A 21,219-nucleotide genomic window follows, 5' to 3' on the forward strand; every position below is an offset into this window, starting at 1 on the left:
TTGTCCAAATCATTTATTGGCCTACAGCCTCTAGCAAAGATTAACACCTGGGAAAGGATAACTGTATTAATGCACAAATATTATCAATTCAGTTCTGTGGTCAAAGGCTTGGTAGATGCAGCCACAAAGGGATAAAGATGTAGCATAGTCTCAGGTAAACAGTGTCAACAGCTAAAAAAACCAAGAAGGGGTGAAGGATGGAACATTTTACATGTTCAATGAGATGGAACGGCTTTCCATTGAGTTGCATAATAGGCTATTTCTGTTCAACAGCTTTGGAAAAAGATTAGCACAAACAACACCAATATATCTAGACACTACTGAGGTCTTTGTATAAATTAATTAGATCCTAACCTTTCATATTGCTTGTGTTCCTATTTTTACACGCGTTATTTTTAAACTGTGTGTCAATTTGAGTTTCTTTACAGACTTATTTGCATGACCACTTTGTCGTTTACATTCTGTTGGCGGTGAGCTTTTTTTAGCTTAATTTCCCAGTAAAATAATAAGGCCCAATCCAGCCACCAAAAAGTCAACAGATCTTAGTAGTGCTGTACTTTGGGAATGAACGGTACTTCAGTTCAGAAGTGGGAGACTTGTTGGACTCCATCACCAATCAGCCCCAGCCCTCGTGGCCAATGGTCAGGGATACCACAACATCTGGAGGGCCACAGGGTCCCCACACTAACTATACAATGGCAGTGCTAATTTGAATGATGACACGCAGGTGACAGAATTAATTCTGATATTACTGAAACTGCATGTTAAAATGCTGAATGTTAAAACAGTGTGCAAAAGCTTGCCCATGATAAGCTAGCAAAAAAGGAAGAAGGGTATTTTTGATTTGCAGGAGCAAATCCTTCTTCCTCATTCTAAAGTGGTGCAGGCCCAAGAAGTTTGCATCACAGTGGTACCTCAGGTTACAGATGCTTCAGGTTACAGACTCCGCTAACCCAGAAATAGTACCTCGGGTTAAGAACTTTGCTTCAGGATGAGAACAGAAATCGTATGGCGGCGTGGCGGCAGCAGGATGCCCCATTAGCTAAAGTGGTACCTCAAGTTAAGAAGAGTTTCAGGTTAAGAATGGACCTCCAGAACGAATTAAGTTCTTAACCAGAGGTACCACTGTACATTATTATTTTTCTTAACAAATGCATTGGCCTTTCGAATCAATTTTGTTTTTGAAACAACTGCACCTTTGTTTCATTGAATTTTAAATAATGCATACATGCTTTACCAAGAAACTTCTGGGAACTTTTGCTCTCATATAGGTGAAGCAGCATTCTCTAACCAAATATTGCAACATATTAGGCAAGGCTATGTCCTCAGATGCCCCCCCCAAAAAAAAACACATTGGCATAAGAATGTATAAAGTAACATTCACTCCTCTGGAGCTATAACACAGGCTCCATTTAGTTCTATCAACAAATAAGCAGGATGTTTAGCTACTCCCAATCTATACCCTGACAGATTTTAGGAGTAGGCGCTATCCTTTCAGCACCATAATAGCAAGCAAGCCACGATAAACACAACATCGATACATACATTATTATGTGCAGATCTCTTTAGAGCCTGGAAAAGAGAGGCCTTCACAGTTGGAGAATGAAAGCTTATCACATGCTGAGAAGCTGATGAGCAACAGTGAATCTAAAAACATTGTTTCATCCTCAGCAATCCTTTTAGCCTAAATAGCTAAAAGACAAAAAGGGAAAAAAACTCAAGAAACCCCGAGCAAATTAAAATGTTTTCACCTGATACCCAAAAGAAGAAATATGGACAGTGTCCTTACTGGGGACAAAAATGATCGAACCTTGAAAGACTGAATAATAATAATAATAATAATAATAATAATAATAATAATAATAATAATAATTTGTTACTTATACCCCGCCCATCTGGCCAGGCCTCCCCAGCCGCTGTGGGTGGCTTCCAACAGAATATTAAAAACACAATCAAACATCAGTCATTAAAAACTTACCTAAACAGGGCTGCCTTCAGATGTCTTCTAAAAGTCAGATAGTTGTTTATTTCCTTGACGTCTTATAGGAGGTCATTCCACAGGGCAGGTGCCACTACCAAGAAGGCCCTCTGCCTGGTTCCCTGTAACCTCAGTTCTCGTAGTGAGGGAGCAGCCATAAGGCCCTTGGAGCTGGACCTCAGTGTCTGGGCTGAACGATGGGGGTGGAGACACTCCTTCAGGGAGAGGGCCATAGGTGATCATAATACAATAAAAGTATTCTGGATCAAACCAAAGGCCCATATAGCATCCTTTTTATCAGAATGTCCAATCAGATGCCTGTGTGAAACCATAGCTCATGGGCAGAGAATCTGCCCTGCATACAGGAGATCCTAGGAGAGACTCCATGTGTGGAATCCTGCTAGTCACTGTAGACAATACTGAGATAGATAGACCAAAGGCCTAAATTCCTATGAACCACAAATGAAAAGGTCCCCTCTCTGCCTTACTCCAGATGGAGGGGCTGGTAGGAAGTAGGGACACCAAGCAGGGCCTCTGAGGTTGATCTCAGTAACTGAGCAAATTCACGTGGGAAGAAGCAGATGTTAAGGTATCCTGCTTCCAACCTGCTTAGGTTAAAAAAAGTCCAGTGTTCTTAATTTTGTCCAGAAATGGACTGGCAGATGAGGTAGCTGTTCCAAAACTAGACATGCGCCAAACACTTGGGCCCAGTTAATTATTGTGCTGACATATTCTAACATTTCCAAACAGTTTTCAAAGACAGTCCTATATACAACACGCACTGAAATAATCTAAACCAGAAGCTCCCAGGGCACAGATAACAGTGGCCTGGCAATTTAATGTCTTTGAAGGATTTCAATTGGCACACCAGTCGCAACTGGTGAAAAATACTTCAAGCTATCAAAGCCACTAGGTATCTTGAAGCTAAGATATCTTTCTTTTCAGTAGCAGCACCTCTATATTAATATGGCCATTCTAGTCTTCAGATCTAATCCACATTGTATAAATGTTATTCATTAACATGAATGGGGAGCCACTTTTCCATCAGTATATACTCAGCTTCAGTATAGACCAGATGGGTGGATAGTGATTTCTTACTTATTGAAATTAAACGCCAGAGATAAGAAGAAATGAGAATAGCTAGGAAGGAGTTTTCCAATGAAAAGCATGGCCTAACTAAAAATATTAATATGAGCATCACCCGGCTCAAAATATAAATTATGTTCATATGAATGAGCTTTATTAAACTGATGTGATTGTTATGGTAAGGTAAACATATGCAATCAAGGAGACTAAATTGCACAAAGCAGGTTGGTCTAATCTGTGTTTAATCTTCCCGTTTTCCATTGCCTTGTTTCAAGCTCTGAGTGAAATGTGTTTGACAAGCTTCACTGACAGATGTTGCAGGGGATCTGTTTTAACAATCGGTTGCCCTATTTGCAGTATCTGGTATCAAAAGGAAATTTTCCACTAAGTTAACTAGCCATGTTCACTTATTTGCATTGCTCTGCAATTGTATGTGTGTGATGTATATCTGCTTTCTATTTGTGGAAGCATAAGTTGATCTGTGGTGAGAAAGAGGCTGCTAAGAAGATGGCCGTGCTTTTCAACAGAGGCTTTGCTGATAGGGTATTTTGTCCAAACTTTAGGGAACTTAATGAAATATCGACAACCCTGTGGCTGAGGGCCAAAGCAGGTGTGGCATTTGTATTTTCACAACAGCCCTATGAGGTTGATTAGACCTAGAGATAATGACTGGCTGAAGATCACTCAATGAACTTCACGACAATGTAAGGATTTGAACCTCAGCCCTTACAGCCCTAGCCTGATACTATCCACAACACTACAGCGCAGGTGGCACTGTGGTCTAAACCACTGAGCCTAGGGTTTGCCGTTCAGAAGGTCGGCGGTTTGAATCCCCGCAACGGGGTGAGCTCCCGTTGCTCGGTCCCAGCTCCTGCCAACCTAGCAGTTCGCAAGCACATCAAAGTGCAAGTAAATAAATAGGTACTGCTTCAGTGGGAAGGTAAACTGCGTTTCCATGTGCTGCTCTGGTTCACCAGAAGCGGCTTAGTCATGCTGGCCACATGACCTGGAAGCTGTATGCCGGCTCCCTCGGCCAGCAAAGTGAGATGATCACCACAACCCCAGAGTCGTTCGTGACTGCAATTGGCTGTGGTTCTCCAGAAGTGGCCACTCAGTAGCCCATATTGACTTCACTGATAACAGATGGAGGTGGCCCCAGCTTTAGGGGGTGTAGTCATACCTGCCCAGTGTTGCTGTGGGTGGGGGTGTACACCAAAACCAAAACCACAACCACTACTTCTTTATTGTGTTGGAGGGCATGGAGAAGGCATGGAAACCTCATCAAGAGGAGGATAACCACACCCACTCTTGTGGGTTGAAGATCTAGAATATATCTAGAATATATCTGGATTAAAAGCAGCTTATTGAGGATGACTGCAAAGAATTCTGCATTGTGTATGTCAAGTACACTGTCAGCGTTTGTTTATTTTAACGAGCGCGAACGCTTTCAGCAGAAGCTTCTTTTGCTGCAAAATATTCCGATCAGCTCTGCCACAGCAACAGGAGCGAAACTGGCACAGCTATGATAATGGCATTTTTGCCCGAGGGAAAGAGCAGCAGCAAGGAATAGAGCCCTCCTCTATCAGACTAAATGAGAAAGACAAGTCAGTATGTGATTTCTATGATAATGAGTAAATCCCTTAAAAATCCCTTTGACTGTCCACAGCACAGCCAGCTGTTGTATCTCAATCTCTCGACCCCTTAACAAGGCTGATTTGGATCATGCATTGTGGGTGCCTCTATAAATTATAAAGTATAAAAAAGCAAAGTAATCATAAAATCCTGGCAACCTTAACAATATTTTTCCACCAGTTAAAGGGATGACCCCAACAAAAGTTGCAGCTGCATAATCTCCATTCATTTTAAGGAACTTCAGTGCATGGATAGCTCAGTTGGTTGCAGCGTGGTGTTAATAATGCCAAGGTCATTGGTTTAATCCCTGTATGGGACAGTTACATGGCAGGGGGTTAGACTAGATGGTCCTCAGGGTCCCTTCCAACTTTACAATTCTATGATTTCATGTCAAGTCCTGCGGGAGCCCCATTTCCAGAACGTAAGCTGTGATTCAGGATTTCAAAGCCCTGAAGACCAAGTCTATTGACAAGAATCGCAACAATTTAGAACCATTTTTCAGTTGACTTTAATTTTAATTTGCATAACGAATAAACACCAACGCATGACATCTACTGAACTATCATTATTGCACAATTACTTTGAAAGAAAGCAAGTAAGTACAATAGACTAATAGATAACACGCCAAATATTTCATTTCATTTTTCTCCCTGCACCCCCCTCTCTTTTTTCTTTTGCTGGAATGGTTGCATAAGAATTATCTTTTGCTGGCAGCCAGTAATTTCACTAGAAGTTAGAATTCTCTGTTACTATCAAGTGTCAGATGATTCTGTTCATAAATTATGTGATGGAGCCTTCTTCTTTTCCCCCTCCCTCAAAAAATGACATTTTTGATCAAGAATGATTATTTCCTCTAGGGGAAAGATTGCTTGTGACTACATCAAGATGACTATTTTAAGTTGAGCATCTTGTCAGGAAAGCTTCATTTGAAGAGGGCAAGAAAGAGTTTAAAACTTGAAAAATAATATCAAGATGGTTTCGTTTTCTCATGTTCACCAGAACACATGGTGGGGAGTTGTTCTTCACCACAGAATGAAGACATGTGGCAGACTCCCACATCCAAGCCCAGAGAAGAGAATTCACCCCCTAAAAGAGGCTTCTATATACAAATGGCAGCCCAGATCAGGTCTGGTCAACTGGTAATCTCCTACCCACATGCCAGATCCAGCCTACTTACCACAGCGTGATAAAAACATGGCAACAGGCTATTGAAAATAAAATGCCAGAGCAGGACTACATTGTTTCCAAAGCTGAGAAAGTTTTGGCACCTCAGCCTTACAAGCACCATTTTCCAAACTCAGCATTCATGTCGGTGCTATTAAATGTGAGAAAGGACGTTTGGTGTTTGACCTTATATAGCCTTCCTAGAGATCATTTCGCAAGCCATCTGTTCCATGAGGCAGCAACTGTTCATCAAATCACGAGCATTCAAATTGCTAAATATACCCCCAGGCAGACAAGCAAGTGTGAAATCCCACTCTTTTGGCATGGACTGTTCTGCCTACGGCTCATCTATTAAGAAGTGCTCCAGAGGCTACTTTTTATTGACAATCACTGGTTTTTATAGACTTTGGGTTAACAGCTGGTCAAAGCACTTTTGCCTAGATGCCTCTTGGAAGTGATGTTGCTATGGATCTCAACAGCCCTAGAGACACTTCCTCAAAAGTAAGACCCACTGAATTCAGTGGGTTCCACCTAACTGGGTTCAGAAATGTGGTCTATGGTGCATATTGATGAAAAGGATGGGGCAGTTGAAACTACTTTTAAACATTTCTGTTCGCATCCAAAGTGTGAACTTTCACCCAGCGGAGATCACAAATGTGACCCAATCTCTGCTCAGAGCACTTGGGAGCTGAAACCAGTCTAGTCTATGCAGACTCCTGAGATGAGAGAATGGACTGGAGTACAGATGGAGAAAGTTGTTTTTATTGCTTTCCCACGATTAGGCTTGCTGCAAGATGGGAGAGGAAGAGGCCAACCAATCAGAGAGAAATGTCCTATCCCAGTTTGTTCTTTTGCTGCACTAGTTTATTTTTTTCCCTTTAAAAAAATGAAGAATGTTAAAATGTGATTCCTGCCCCCCCCCCAACCAGTACCTGAACTGATCCAGCCAATTTTATCACCTCAGCACTCTTATTTCACCACTCAATTAGCACCTCATTCTGCCGAATGTGAATCCCAGATCACGGATAGGGAAAAGAGGAAAGGTCAACAGCAGAAAATGTTAAGTTGGCCCAAACCCATTTTCTGGAAGTAAGCACCACTGAAACCAGTGCAATCTGCTTCTGCAGAGATTTCTATAAGCTTGCCCTGTCTGCAGTGGAAAATGTGAATGAAGTGAGACTGTGGTGGCCCAGGAAAGAGATTGCCCATGAAGAAACAAAAAGGACTTAGAAGGTCAAGCCTACCTAAAAGTCTCTAGCTTCAAAGCAGGACTGCTCTAAGACATTTTGCAACCTGAAGCACTGCAGAGAATGGTGTCCTCCCCACGCCCAGGACAGAGTCACACTGTATAGTAGCTCTAAGCATGCACAGAATTGGCTTTAAATGAATATTTTCTTTCAGAAAAGTAGGTAGAAGAGAAATGATTTTCACTGCTGCCCTGTATCTTTTCATAGAAAGTGGAGTGCTAACAGTGGAGTGCTAAAAGAGTAGAATAGGAAACCATCTAAGGCACTAATGAATGATAGGAGTATGATACCATCTTTAACTTAAGTCACATTTAATTTATCCAACAACTCACCTAGAATGCAGATTGATGGTTGAGCTATATTAATTGACTTTTAAGAGTTCTAAAGAGCTGGAGAAAAGCTCGCTGTTAACAGTTACTTTAATTTTGAAGGAAAAATTACTTTCAAAATTACCCCTGTGGGTTTTATTTGTGAATTCATAGCAGATTTATCCAAATCCATCCTTGGCATAAAGCTTCAGCCGTCATTGTCACAGCAGGCAAGTTCTTATCAGTAGAACTCATCTTCTGTGTTGCTCACGCTCACAACAGAAAGAATGCATGAGGAGAAAGGCGTTTTTGCCCCACTTTGCCCAAAATCATGCTGATTACCATGTTAGCTTGGAGTTGTGCTTGACCTCCTTAGCTGCCAAGTGATGACCTACAAAGAACTTTTCTTATTTTCCCACACCAACAGTAATTACCCAGGAGGGAACAAATGGGAGTGAAGATCCTGAAACCTAATGGGCTTTTCAAACTTAACAACAACTGTTGAAGACATTGCTTTAAATGGGCAGATAGCTTTTTGTTCAGTTTTTCCCCCCTTCTGACCTACAGAGCAATTCAAGTTTGAAATGCATGTTTAAGAAGAGAGGTGCTGAGGCTCAGACCTGTCCAAAACCCTTTCCTCTGTCACCCAGAAGCCCCAACCACCACACCACCAGCAGCAGGGATGGTCCACCTATGAGGAAAGGTGAGGAGACCACCTCAGGCAGCATGATCCACAGAGGCATCAGATTCCAGTGTAGAGCTTTACTCCCCACCCCCTTGTTCCTGAGGTAGATCTTCACTCACCCCTTCTTCTCTGGTGGAGAGAGGATGCCATTTTGTGGGTGCGTCAGGTGCCAAAATATATTGAGCTGGCCCTGTGCCTGAGGCAAGATGTCCCACTAATGGCTCCCAACACAGATCCAGGTTGGAACGAGACCAGTAGCAATGCATCTGCTTTGTAGGAACTCCCCCTTTTCACTGAGAGCATATGTGAAAATTGGACATTCCAGGAGGCACTGTTACTGCTCTCCCTAGCTTTGGTTTTGGCTGTGGTTTTGGCTGGTTTTGGCTGACCCAAAGCCAAGTTGGAAGCCACCGACGCTGAAGCCAGACTGTGATCTCCTGCTCCCTGTGGCCACCCAAGATGGGTCACCTCAGGTCAATTCACTGGTACACCAGCAATGCTATGGCAGCAGTCTAGCCTAGGGGCTGCAGAGCAGGCCACATGGCACACCTTTCTAGTCATTGTCCATGCCTCAGAATTTGCCGCCTGAGGAAGCTGCATCACTTTGCCTCATGGTAGGACTGGCCTTGCTCAGGTGACAAAAGATCTCTGGCCAGCCATTCATAGAAGGCAGGAGAAGGCAGGCAAAACTAGAATTAGGCCTCATCTGCACTACAGATTTAAAGTAGTATCATGCCACTTTAAAGAGTCATTGCTCCTCCCTGTTAAGTATCCCTGGAACTATAGCTTGTTAATGGTGCTAAATGTCATGAGGAGGCCCTTATTCCTCTCACAGAGTTACAGTTCTCAGACTTCTCTGGGAAGAGGAATGGAGAAATAAGAATTGTAACTCTGAGGAATAGGGGTCTCCACTAACTCTCCACAAATATTTCTCGAGGAGAGTTTCTGCTCTGAGGCTTCCCTGTGTGAGTTTGTTAACTGTCCTGTCCACCCCTAAGAAAGAAAGAAAGAAAGAAAGAAAGAAAGAAAGAAAGAAAGAAAGAAAGAAAGAAAGAAAACATTAGGCGCCCATTGCAATGGAACATTTTTCCCCATGGAAAAATACCTACAGAGGAACACATATGGAAAATGTTATCATTGCCATTAGGATCTCGCTCACATGAAGCCCTTGTTTTAACATCACATCACATTCTCTATGATTGCTTTCATTGCATTAGATTAGATTTCCTGCTTGTTCCTGATTATGAACCTTTCAAAAACCCATGTGGATTTCATATTCAAGCAGTTCTCAACTGATTTACTCCAAGAGTATCTGTGCATAGAGGAAACACATTCCTTCAGAATCAATCCTACGTATTTAAGAGGCATGTTTCCTCAGTATGCGTTCCCACCATAAAATGTCCACGATTACAACAACTTCCTTGTGAGAGCAAAGTCGATTTGCAGGTGAGAGAGATCCTCCTAATGGCAAGAGCTTAACTTCAGAGCTTTCAACCAACTTGGTCCAAGAGACAAATCACCACAGATGCCAAGTAAATCAAATCAACAACACCCTCCAAAACCTTTTCATGTCAGTCAAGGTGCTTGCCCTTTTCTCTGCTCTAAAACATTGCCTTCTTTTCCCTGGGAGAATATTGGCACAGTTTTGATGTTCTGCTGTTTCTTTGTAGAGAATGCCACTCAGGAAAACACTGGTATCAGCGTCAAATTTATAGATGTAACAGGAACCACGATATCAAATATGAAGCCACTTACCATTGTCCCTTTGCTCCCTCCACGCCTGCAATCACGAAACTGTAAAAGAAAACAAGGGTTGCGTTAAGGATCAGACATCTCCAAAGCCACAGCCTCCAAAGTCCCCAGTTAAACATTTACCCCAATTTGCAGCTGTAATCTAGCTCCAGGAATCTGCTTAGGTCGCTCCTGGCATCTTGAGAATCAGGTGACAGGCAGCCCGTTTGCTTGCCGCCATGCCCACCCCATTAAAAAAAAGTGTGCTGAAATATTCACTGGCACACATTCAAGCTAGGATTTCAACAACCGTGAAAAAGAGAAAGATTTCCTGGGTCAAGAAAAACAAAAATCCAAGCACCATTCATAATACAAATACCTGGTTTGGTGTTACCTATTGAAAAGTTACTAAAGGGAATAGTCATCGCAAAAGAGCTCTCTTTTTGATCCTCTTTCTTTCCTCTGTTTGCCCTAAGTTGGAGTGGAAATTTCCAGAGCAGGCAAAAGGAAGGGGTTAAGCTACTATTAAGGAGGTGGGTGGTGCATTAAATGGAACAGTTAATCAGTGCCAGGGCGGCTCCAGAAGGGGGAACACAATAACCTTCAGACACTCCATACATACCTCCAGTGCTTTTTTTCTGGGGGGTACGCAGGGGTATGCATACCGCTAAACATTTTGTGAACCTTTGTACTTTTGTCCATTAATTGTATTTATTTTCCCCGATTTGAACTATAAAATGGTGATTTCCTTGAGTCAAAATGAGAGTACCCCTAATCACCCAGTCACGGGGATTCGAACCGCTGACCTTCCGATCGGCAAGCCCTAGGCTCAGTGGTTTAGACCACAGCACCACCTGCATCCCCATTGCTTTTGTAGGTTCTTGTTATTACTGTATATGTTTCCTGACATGGCAAAACTCTTGGTGTGCATCACATTTTCCCCAACCCTCTCTTGACCTCCTAGTTACTTCTTTGCTCCAAATTGCACATAGCACACAACCCCCCATTCATGCTCTTTCTCTTGTCTACCCTGGGACCTTACAGTGAAGGGAAGGATGGTGGTGGAATGGATTTCATCATTGGTTGATTAAAGTAAAGAGCTGACAAATCAGCGTAGCTTCAAGGCACTGCCCTCCCACCAAAATCCAAAACATAAATTATAAAAAATGCCTATGATTATGCCTATGATAGCCCTATTAGAATGTGTATTATATTTGTCATTAGCTGATCTGTTTTTAATGACTGGTAATTTTGTGATGACTTTAAAACGTTATGATAATAATCAAACAAACAAATGGTTCTGTTCAGCTTCGTTTACTTCAACACACCATGAAAGGACCCTGCCCTTGCCTCTTTCCACCTGGCTTGGGGCGGGGCTTGGGAGGCTTCACAAGAACTGTGGCTGCTGCTTTTAAATTGTTTTTAATTTTTATCTGTGTTGTTCTAAATGAGACCATCTTGGCTGTGAGCCCTGGAAGACCTGCACCCTGCCTTACTGGCCCTTTCCCATCTGGCCTGGGAGAGTGGAGTGCTGACTGACTCCAGCTACAAAAGCTGAGGCTGTTGAAAACAGATTCTTGGGCTGGAGGGTTGTTGATGGGGGTTGAGAGAGCTGTTGCTGTTATTGATATTATTGTTGTCTCTTTAGTTTTAGATCTTATGATTTATGAGGAAATTGTTTCCATTAGGCTGTGTATTTTTTGAAGTGTTTTATTTCTTGTTTATGACTTCTGTTATGTTTGTAATTATGTAAATCCTGTCATGTTGTAAGCCACCTTGAGCACAGTTTCAACTATGGAAAGGCGGCATACAAATAAATTGATGATGATGAAATCGCAGTCTCTGAGCCTCCTGTCATTTCAGCTTTGTTGGGTTTGAGAGCACTGTGTGCCACACAGCCTTTCATGCACCCCCTGAGCTTGTGGGATTCCCTAAGCTCCACTCAGGTGCAATGGAGGATGCTTTGATATCCCCAGAGTTGAAGTTAAGATTCAACTGACAGGCCACACACCTGGAATAGATTGAGGGAGATACAGTGGTACCTCAGATAGTGGTGGGAAGTGTGGGGAGGAGAGAGAGGTGGGAAAATATTGTTAAAAGGGTGCAGTCATAGGTATACCAGTGTATTTAAATCTGAATTGTCATATTGTGTTATTGTAGGCTGTATGAATTATGTATTGCTTTGTAACGATTTGTTGGGTCTCTGGACCGTAATAAAGGTTTTGATTTGAAAATTGTGTTATTGTTATTATGGTTTTTGGTAGTTTCTTTTGCGGTTGTTGTTTGTATCGAAAAAATGATTAAATATTTTTTTTAAAAAAAGAATTGCAAAATAATTGATTTGTGTGCTGAAGCATAGCTTGGTAGTCTATTTGCCAAGTGTACCCTAAGCCCATATCTCTTCTGGTTGTACAAAGAGAAGTAAGTAAACCTACTTCACATTTTAGTTTACTTCTTTAAAACAGCTAGATTTTTCTATGGGAGATTTAGGCTTTCTCAGAATTTTCTTTTGCAATTTCTAATAAAGTATTTTGAATTCTCTCTAAAATATGTAAAGAATAATTCTTACTTGGGCAAGGTGATTGAGCGCGTGGTTGCTGAACAACTCCAGGCACGCCTGGAGGATGCAGACCATTTGGATCCCTTCCAATCGGGATTCAGGCCTCATCATGGGACTGAAACTGCCTTGGTCGCGCTGGTTGATGATCTCCGGCGAGCTAGGGACAAAGGTGAGAGTTGTTTCCTAGTTCTGCTGGATCTCTCAGTGGCCTTTGATACAATTGACCATAACATCCTTCTGGACCGTCTAGAGGGGCTGGGAGCTGGGGGCACTGTTATACAGTGGTTTCGCTCCTTCCTCCTGGGCCGTGTTCAGAAAGTGGTGGTGGGGGCTCACTTGTGGGGTGCTTCAGGGTTCCGTCCTCTCCCCCATGCTTTTTAACATCTATATGAAGCCGCTAGGAGAGATCATCAGGGGGTTTGGACTGGGTGTCCATCAATATGCAGATGATACCCAGCTCTACCTCTCTTTCAAATCAGAACCAGTGAAGGCGGTGAAGGTCCTGTGTGAGTGTCTGGAGGCAGTTGGAGGATGGATGGCAGCTAATGGATTGAAGTTGAATCCTGACAAGACAGAAGTACTGTTTTTAGGGGACAGGGGGCGGGCTGGTGTGGAGGACTCCCTGGTCCTGAATAGGGTAACTGTGCCCCTGAAGAACCAGGTGTGCAACCTGGGAGTCATTTTGGACTCACAGCTGTCCATGGAGGCACAGGTCAATTCTGTATCCAGGGCAGCTGTCTACCAACTCCACCTGGTACGCAGGCTGAGACCCTACCTGCCCGTGGACTGTCTCGCCAGAGTGGTGCGTGCTCTAGTTATCTCCCGCTTGGACTACCGCAATGCGCTCTACGTGGGGCTACCTTTGAAGGTGACTCAGAAACTACAACTAATCCAGAATGCGGCAGCTAGACTGGTGACTGGGGGCGGCTGCTGAGACCACATAACACCGGTCTTGAAAGACCTACATTGGCTCCCAGTACGTTTTCGAGCACAATTCAAAGTGCTGGTGTTGACCTTTAAAGCCCTAAACGGCCTTGGCCCAGTATACCTGAAGGAGCGTCTACACCCCCATCGTTCTGCCCGGATGCTGAGGTCCAGCGCCAAGGGCCTTCTGGCGGTTCCCTCATTGTGAGAAGGAAAGCTACAGGGAACCAGGCAGAGGGCCTTCTCGGTAGTGGCACCCGCCCTGTGGAACGCCCACCCATCAGATGTCAAAGCGATAAATAACTACCTGACATTCAGAAGACATCTTCAGGGAAGTTTTTAATGTGTGATATTTTAGTGTATTTTTGGTTTCTATGGAAGCCGCCCAGAGTGGCTGGTACAAACAATTATTATTATTATTATTATTATTATTATTATTATTATTATTATTATTATTTGAAAAAAGTAGCTGGCCTTGCCAAAGCAATTATGCAAGGCACCTTATTTGCTTTCACTTTCTGTTGATTAATGATGAATGATAAAATATTTGAGGGGGCCAGGACCCCGCAAAGTTGATGGCACTCAAATGTTGTGCATGCACCATGTCATGCGATTGATTACCTGGCCCCCCGCAATATTTCATTCAGTTGGCAGCCCCAGTTTGTGGTGCCCACTATTGGCTGACTGGCATTACATGAGAGAAAAATACAAAAGACGGGAACTGGAAAAGGTCTGTGTGTCTGCGTTCTCCTTCTCGAGAATGAAAAGCATACAGACGATATGTCTTTTGGCAGCTGAAATCTAATCCTTCCTAGCTTGGTCAGCATAACAAAAAAAGAGCAGGAAGCATAGGCAGGGAATTTTCCATTCCTGGAACTTTTGTATTATTATTATTATTTTTAAGTAGACACATATTCCTTCTCTATCAGGTAATTGTCAGATTGAGATGTTTCCATCCTGTCTACACATCTTGTTTTGTCTAGGGCACTTCTGTGTTATTTGACACCCCTTTCACTGACCAAAAAAGCACCAAACCTTCCCCAACCTCAACAGAGCTTAGAACATTGCCATTGTGCAGGTCGAAACTCGAGAACTTTTTGGATCCCTGTGGGGAATCGGGCTGGAAGTTGGAGGCTATGTTAGTGGAAAGCCACCCTCTGCTTGTCCCTTAATAAAGACAAGGTGTGCTCATATTCTGTACAAAACAGCCTGTGGGTTTTCTCCCCCTCTTCTAGTGTCGCCACCGCTTTTTGCCACTCTTAGTGCTTTGGTTCAGCTTTCCAACATATGGGAGGCTATTCTCTCCACACACCCATTACACAGCTTGATTTATAGATGCTTAGAAACAGACAAGGCTCAAAAACGAGCGAATGTCTGTTTAATATTTGGGGATCTTGAGGAATGTGTTGGCCGTCACTGCCGGCCCTCATGGAATGTGTGGCTGTGTCTCATGTGGGCAGCTTGAGTCAATACTTTCAACATTAAAACAAGTCATAATTAAAATATGCATGATCTACAAAGGCTTTAATTACCACGCAGTGCCGGGTGCCTCTCCCTGGCAACGTCGCGCCTGTAGGAAAGACGAGCCCGTACCACTACAAAGGCAGCGCTAACGACGACGCACGCAAGATATAAAAAGAAAAGAAAATCGTATTGGAAAAGGGGAAATTGGGGGGGATATTACAGATGAGCATTCTCATTTTTTAAGCTGGAGTTACACAGCATGTGCATAACACACTGACTGGAAATTAAAACAGCTACTTGCGCTATTGGCTATCTGTCTCATTTCTCTCCCCTCCCTGCTCTATCTTTCTCATTATGGTTCTGAACCAACCCCTTTCCAGATCTTTACACCTGGTTTCCATTCCCCTCATGGAGCATATGGGAATATCTGCCTCATACAGAGAGCCACCTAACCAGTCAAGATGGAGGAGACTCACAATTAGGTCTCATGAAGTATCAGTTTCACTAATTAGCACTATCATGGGTCTGCTTTACAAATCATAGAACTGTAGAGTTGGAAGGGTTTCTGAGGAACATCTAGCCCCATGGTTCCCAGCTTGGGGCACATGCCCCACCGGGGGGGGGGGGGCAATTTGATTTTTAAGGGGAGCAATTCGAGAATGAGTTATTAACAGTTCATGGCCTTTTAGGCTTCCTCCACGTGAATGGGAGTTTGCTTTTTGAATAATAAGAATTATAAGTCGGGGGGGTATTAGGATTTTAGAGATGCTTAGGTGGGGCATGGCCAAAAAAAGGTTGGGAACCACTGATCTAGTCTCAACACTCTGCAATGCAGGAATATGCAGCTGTCTGATACAGGCATCGAACCTGCAACCTTGGCATTATCAGCACAACGCACTAACCAACTGAGCCATCCAGGCACATAATGGTTATTCCATTCTTCATATGCCCCTTTCCCAAGATAAATTGCTTGGGGTTGTGTAGACGCAGAGTTGAGAGGTCCCTTAGAACGTCTAGTCCAACTTACATTCAATTCAGATTTAAACAACATTTTTCAATGTGGAAGCAGGATGGAACAGACTTATGAAAGGACGCATGAAAACCTTTAAATGGAGTGAACTCTTCATCCCTACTTCAGAATTAACGTCCTTGAAGAGGGGAAAATAATTATTCAACGAAGGCAACTAGAAGAGAAAGTGGAACTGCAAAGAGCTTTTCTTGACCCTTGGAATGTTCCATAGCCCCAGGCCCCACACTCTGACGTAGCTTCGAGGCCACCATTGATTTCACTGTCCTCAGAAATGGATTTAGCTCTCGATGTTCCATCTAATGAACCCACACAACATCTTAATTAATACCTAAGAGTGGCTAGCTGGCGTTGGTTAGCTGTGCTCAGCAGCACCATTAGGAAAGTTCTTCCTACATGTTTAAAGAAAAAATAGATTTTTTTTCTTCCAAGAAAACCAAGTGGGCATCGGAACAACAGAAGAGCAGGCAGATTGAGTGGCATGACGTTGTTTAACCATACCACGTAATCACAGATGAAACATAACCAAAGAGAAGCTAGTCAAGAGATCAGTTGTTTGGGAGCAGGGCTACCACAAATGGGCTGCTTCTGAAGTAGAGTAGTGTAGTAGAGAATGAGTTTTGATCATCTCCATTTGTGAGGCAGAACTAGGTCATATAATCCACTGAATTGGAGAGGGGATGAGGCTTGTGTGGCAGCAAGTAGACTTTGCCACTGGCAGGAGTTGTACGATGGCCTCATCATGCACCCAGCTCACACGGCAATCCTCATTTACTGCACCACCATATAGTCCATTTTCTGAAGCTTTATAGTAGCCTCATAACTTGGGGTTGAGCTTTGAGTTGAAGGACAGTTCAGAACAAGACAGGGAACAGCATCAAAATGCCTAACAATAGTAAGGAAAGAGTGACTCCTCACTTGTTTCTTCCTCATGTCCAGCACAGTCACATCCCATAGGGAGAAAGGGGCACTGCCCCACCAACCACAATCTGCCCTCAACCAGCCCCCACCTGCCTACCTTCTATCTTCCAACCAGTCCGTGGGTGCTGGTTGTGTTACATGCAAGCTTCCTCCTCTTTAATCTCAGCATCGCCCTTGTAGAACTCAAAAGGGAGGGGAACGGGGACATAACTAGAATTAGTTTCCTCCATCTCTCACTGGCTTCAGCTCCACCTATTCTTGGCCTTCCTGCTTTCTGTACCAATGGGCACCAGCCTCCACTTGCGTCTTAGTCATAACTTCCTTCCTTCCATCTGTCCTTTGAGACAGGTTAAGAAAAGCAACTTCTGAGGTGGCTTCATTGCTGGATTCCTCCATAATTAACCCCTGGCCAATCTACACAGAGCAAGGGATGTGGGTGGCACTGTGGGTTAAACCACAGAGCCTAGGACTTGCCGATCAGAAGGTCAGCAGTTTGAATCCCCGCAACGGGGTGAGCTCCCGTTGCTCGATCCCTGCTCCCACCCACCTAGCAGTTCAAAAGCATATCAAACTTCAAGTAGATAAATAGGTACCGCTTCGGTGGGAAGGTAAATGGCATTTCCGTGCACTGCTCTGGTTCTCCAGAAGCGGCTTAGTCATGCTGGCCACATGACCCGGAAGCTGTACGCCAGCTCCCTCGGCCAATAAAGCGAGCACCGCAACCCCAGAGTCAGCCACGACTGGACCTAATGGTCAGGGGTCCCTTTACCTTTAATCTACGCAGAACATCACCACTTGGTCAGCTTTGCAGAGGGCCCATTTATTATGCTGGCCCTGTCCAGTTATTCATTGGACCTCACAAGATTACACACAGGGACACACATGGCCGCCAGTGTGGCACAGTGGTCCTAGTGTTGAACTATCATGTGGGAGATAAGATTCCTATCATGAAGCTCAATGGATGAGCTTTGGCCAGTCACTATCTCTCAGCCTACCCTACCTCACAAGGTTCTTGTGGGGATAAAATGGGGATGGGGCCACCATATGTACCACCTTGAGTTCATTGGACTAACGGTCCCAGCTGGGTCACAAGCCCTCTATCTGTGAACATGCTGGTCATATGAACCAATATCTCCACATAGTAGTGGGAGTGGATATGTTCAGCCACTGCCAGGCCCAAGCATCATTCTTCTGGTAGACCACACACACCCATGGCTTATCACAGGGAAACCATAGATGAGGATACATCTTTATCTGACTTTTTTCTGAATATAGAAGGAAAGACATTGAGGGCCAGGTGTCCTGTGCCAAGTTGGGAGTCCTAATAGTTCCTAATTCATTCTCGTTACACCATTACCAAGTGCATTTAACATACCCAATTGGTACCTGCTCCAGAATCACTTCAATAAGCTGTGTTTTGGAAGGGAATTAACTGTATAAAGAATTATAGCACATCATCAGGCTGTAGACAACAACCTTTTCACGGCTCCAATAAAAGTCTTATGTTGATGTTGTAAAGACTGCACAGCTCTGGCTCATGAAATAGATGGCAGAAGTCCAGGATCTGCTGTATAAGTAACATTCTGAAGATGCGATGGAGTCCATTTATCTGAATATACTCTAGGCACTCTTTAATAAAGAACTTGCATTTATAATAATTAGAATACATTGAAAGTTATTGACGGGTCACATGCCTGTGGGAATAAAAGTAGGCTTGAATTAGCAAGGAGTACCTATTTTTTGCTCTATAAGACTCACTTTTTCCCTTCTAAAAAGTAAGGGGAAATGTGTGCGCGTCTTATGTAGCAAATGCAGGCTGCGCAGCTATCCCAGAAGCCAGAACAGCAAGAGGGATTGCTGCTTTCACTGCACAGTGATCCCTCTTGCTGTTCTGGCTTCTGAGATTCAGAATATTTTTTTTTCTTGTTTTCCTCCTCCAAAAACTAGGTGTGTCTTGTGGTCTGGTGCGTCTTATAGAGCGAAAAATACGGTATATTTTCAGAACATTCAAAAAATATTTTTAAAAACAACAGGAACAAACCTGAGCCATCTGGTCACTGAGATAGTCTCGTTAAATCTGCCTCAATTACCTTTATCTTTGAGCAAGCTTTGAACACAGTGTTTTTTCTTAAAAAAATGTTTAGGGGTACTCTCATTTTCCTACTCATATTGAAATACTGCCCCTCAATGAAGTCAAACTGAGATTCACAAAATGTTTAGGGGTATGCATACCCCCGTGTCCCCCCAGGAAAAAAAGCACTGCTTATATAAGCCTTTATAAAGTCTCCTCAGAGGCTTAGTGGGGCTTACTCCGAGGTAGGTGGGTTTAGGATTGCAGGCTAAGCTTGAATAACTGAACTTGAATATTTAACTTCACTTTCAATTGAAGTTTAGGATTTTGCTCTGTGCTTCCTGGCTGAAAGGCTTCATATAGTTTGAAAACTTTAATGCTTCAAACAACTACAGTGTTACCTCAGGTTAAGTACTTAATTCATTCCGGAGGTCCGTTCTTAACCTGAAACTGTTCTTAACCTGAAGCACCACTTTAGCTAATGGGGTCTCCCGCTGCTGCTGCTGCACCACCGGAGCACAATTTCTGTTCTCATCCTGAAGCAAAGTTCTTAACCCAAGGTACTATTTCTGGGTTAGCGGAGTCTGTGACCTGAAGCGTATGTAACCTGAAGCGTATGTAACCCGAGGTACCACTGTAAAAGCAATCTGGCCAGAGGTATCATTCACAATCCCTAGAAGTAACTAGGAAATGCTAGTAAGGGAACGATACACAATGCTAGAGTTTGCTTTGTTTGTTGTTTTGAAGCAGCTCTTACTCCGAGGGATGTAGGCCATTTTTATTTTTATTTTCAAACTAAAGAAACCCAGCCAGGCTGTTAATCCTCTAAGCACAGTGATGCAGTTGGCTGTGGGACTGCTAACCAGGGAAGGAAGAGTGAAGAAGGCATGCTACACGAGAGTCACAGCAGCTCGCCAATGTAGGAATGAAAGTTACTGCGCTCGTTGAAGAAAGTTGGAACTGTTTCCCCATTTCCTGTATTTTCACATAGAAAACCTGTTTAGATTGTAGCCAGTGGGTGGTTATGCTCTAGCCCCCTTCTCAGAATTGCCATTCGCTTTTCAGAGGTGATACTAATAATACCTATTGGCGTTTATTTACCAAAGCTAGACTAAATGTATTTCCCTCAGAAGTTCTAATTTCAGACTGAGAGGCATCGCCTATCAGAATAGGCTTTGTTTATGTTCCCAGGACACTGATTGTGTGAAGCATATCCTACTGTATTGTGGGCAATATGAGCAAGCAAGGGATCAATTGATCAACCCCTTACTGGCAAATTTGCCGGGAAAATCTGAAGCCTCCCATATTAAATATCTTTTGGAAGACAGGTCAAGTGATATTACACTGGCCGTGGCAAAGTTTCTTTCGGAGGTTACAAGAAACAAAGATCATTATGCCCTGGATAAAACAAAATTACTCCCTTGGTCTGTCTGTCTGGTCATTTTAACGGTATCTAGTTTTGGAATTGTTTTATGGTTTATGTTTTATGGGTCTTTGGACCGCAACAAAGTATTGTATAATACTAATAAATAACATTTTCCCTTTGTATCTCTCTTTCGTGATCATAACAGGAAAAAAGGGAGGATAGCAGTAATTAAAGCCCCAACTGCTGCTGTGAACAGAAGGAGTGTAATTAAGAGACAATTAGCTATTCATCAGGGATATTGCCACTATTGCTGCAATCAAATGAGCAGAATCTGGAGCGGACTTGCTTGTGAGTAAACCCTATAGGGAGATTTGGGACAGGGGAAAGGAGCTTGTGACACTGATAGTTAGCCTCCAACTCCCATCAGCCCCTGTCAGCATAGCCAATGATTAGAGATGATGGGAGCTGTAGTCCTGGAACATTTGGTTCCCCCCCACACACCTCTTTCTCTGTATGCACAAGGAAGTTCCATTCAACAACGTTCGTCTACAAATTCTGCCCATTAGTGGAGCCACTGGTTTAATTCTAGCTGATTGGAAATGTACATCTGCAGCACTAAAGGATCATTGTGATGAAGCAGCCTCTGTCTTAGCTTCTCAGCTGCATACAGTAGGTATAGATTATTCCACCATTTAAAATATATATTCCAAGTCATGAAGTATAAATTATGTCCCCCAAAGATTTTGAGCGGAACTCCACATTTTAAAATAGATTTCCATGAATTTTATATAAGCACGAACATTTTTCACGTACATTGCTCATTCTTGCGCTCTCGGTAAGTATGAAAAGAATACAGTGGTACCTCAGGTTACATACGCTTCAGGTTACATACACTTCAGGTTACAGGCTCCGCTAACCCAGAAATAGTACCTCAGGTTAAGAACTTTGCTTCAGGATGAGAACAGAAATCATGCAGCGGCGGTGCGGCGGCAGCAGGAGGCCCCATTAGCTAAAGTGGTGCTTCAGGTGAAGAACAGTTTCAGGTTAAGAACAGA

The 21,219-nt window shown here is 43.3% G+C and overlaps 1 protein-coding gene across 1 annotated transcript in view; it reads right to left on the reverse strand.

Moving 5' to 3' along the window:
* KCNJ16 (potassium inwardly rectifying channel subfamily J member 16) overlaps positions 1 to 9,928 on the reverse strand; it is a 44,946-nt gene extending 35,018 nt beyond the window's left edge. The window contains exon 1 of the mRNA XM_081180919.1: positions 9,856 to 9,928. The gene's annotated coding sequence lies outside the window, so the exon portion shown is untranslated. The remainder of the gene's footprint in view (positions 1 to 9,855) is intronic.
* Between the last annotated feature and the right edge of the window lie 11,291 nt (positions 9,929 to 21,219).

Source organism: Podarcis bocagei (genome assembly GCF_964188305.1).
Source record: "Podarcis bocagei genome assembly, chromosome: 2".
In the NCBI taxonomy this organism is placed as follows: Eukaryota; Metazoa; Chordata; class Lepidosauria; order Squamata; family Lacertidae; genus Podarcis; species Podarcis bocagei.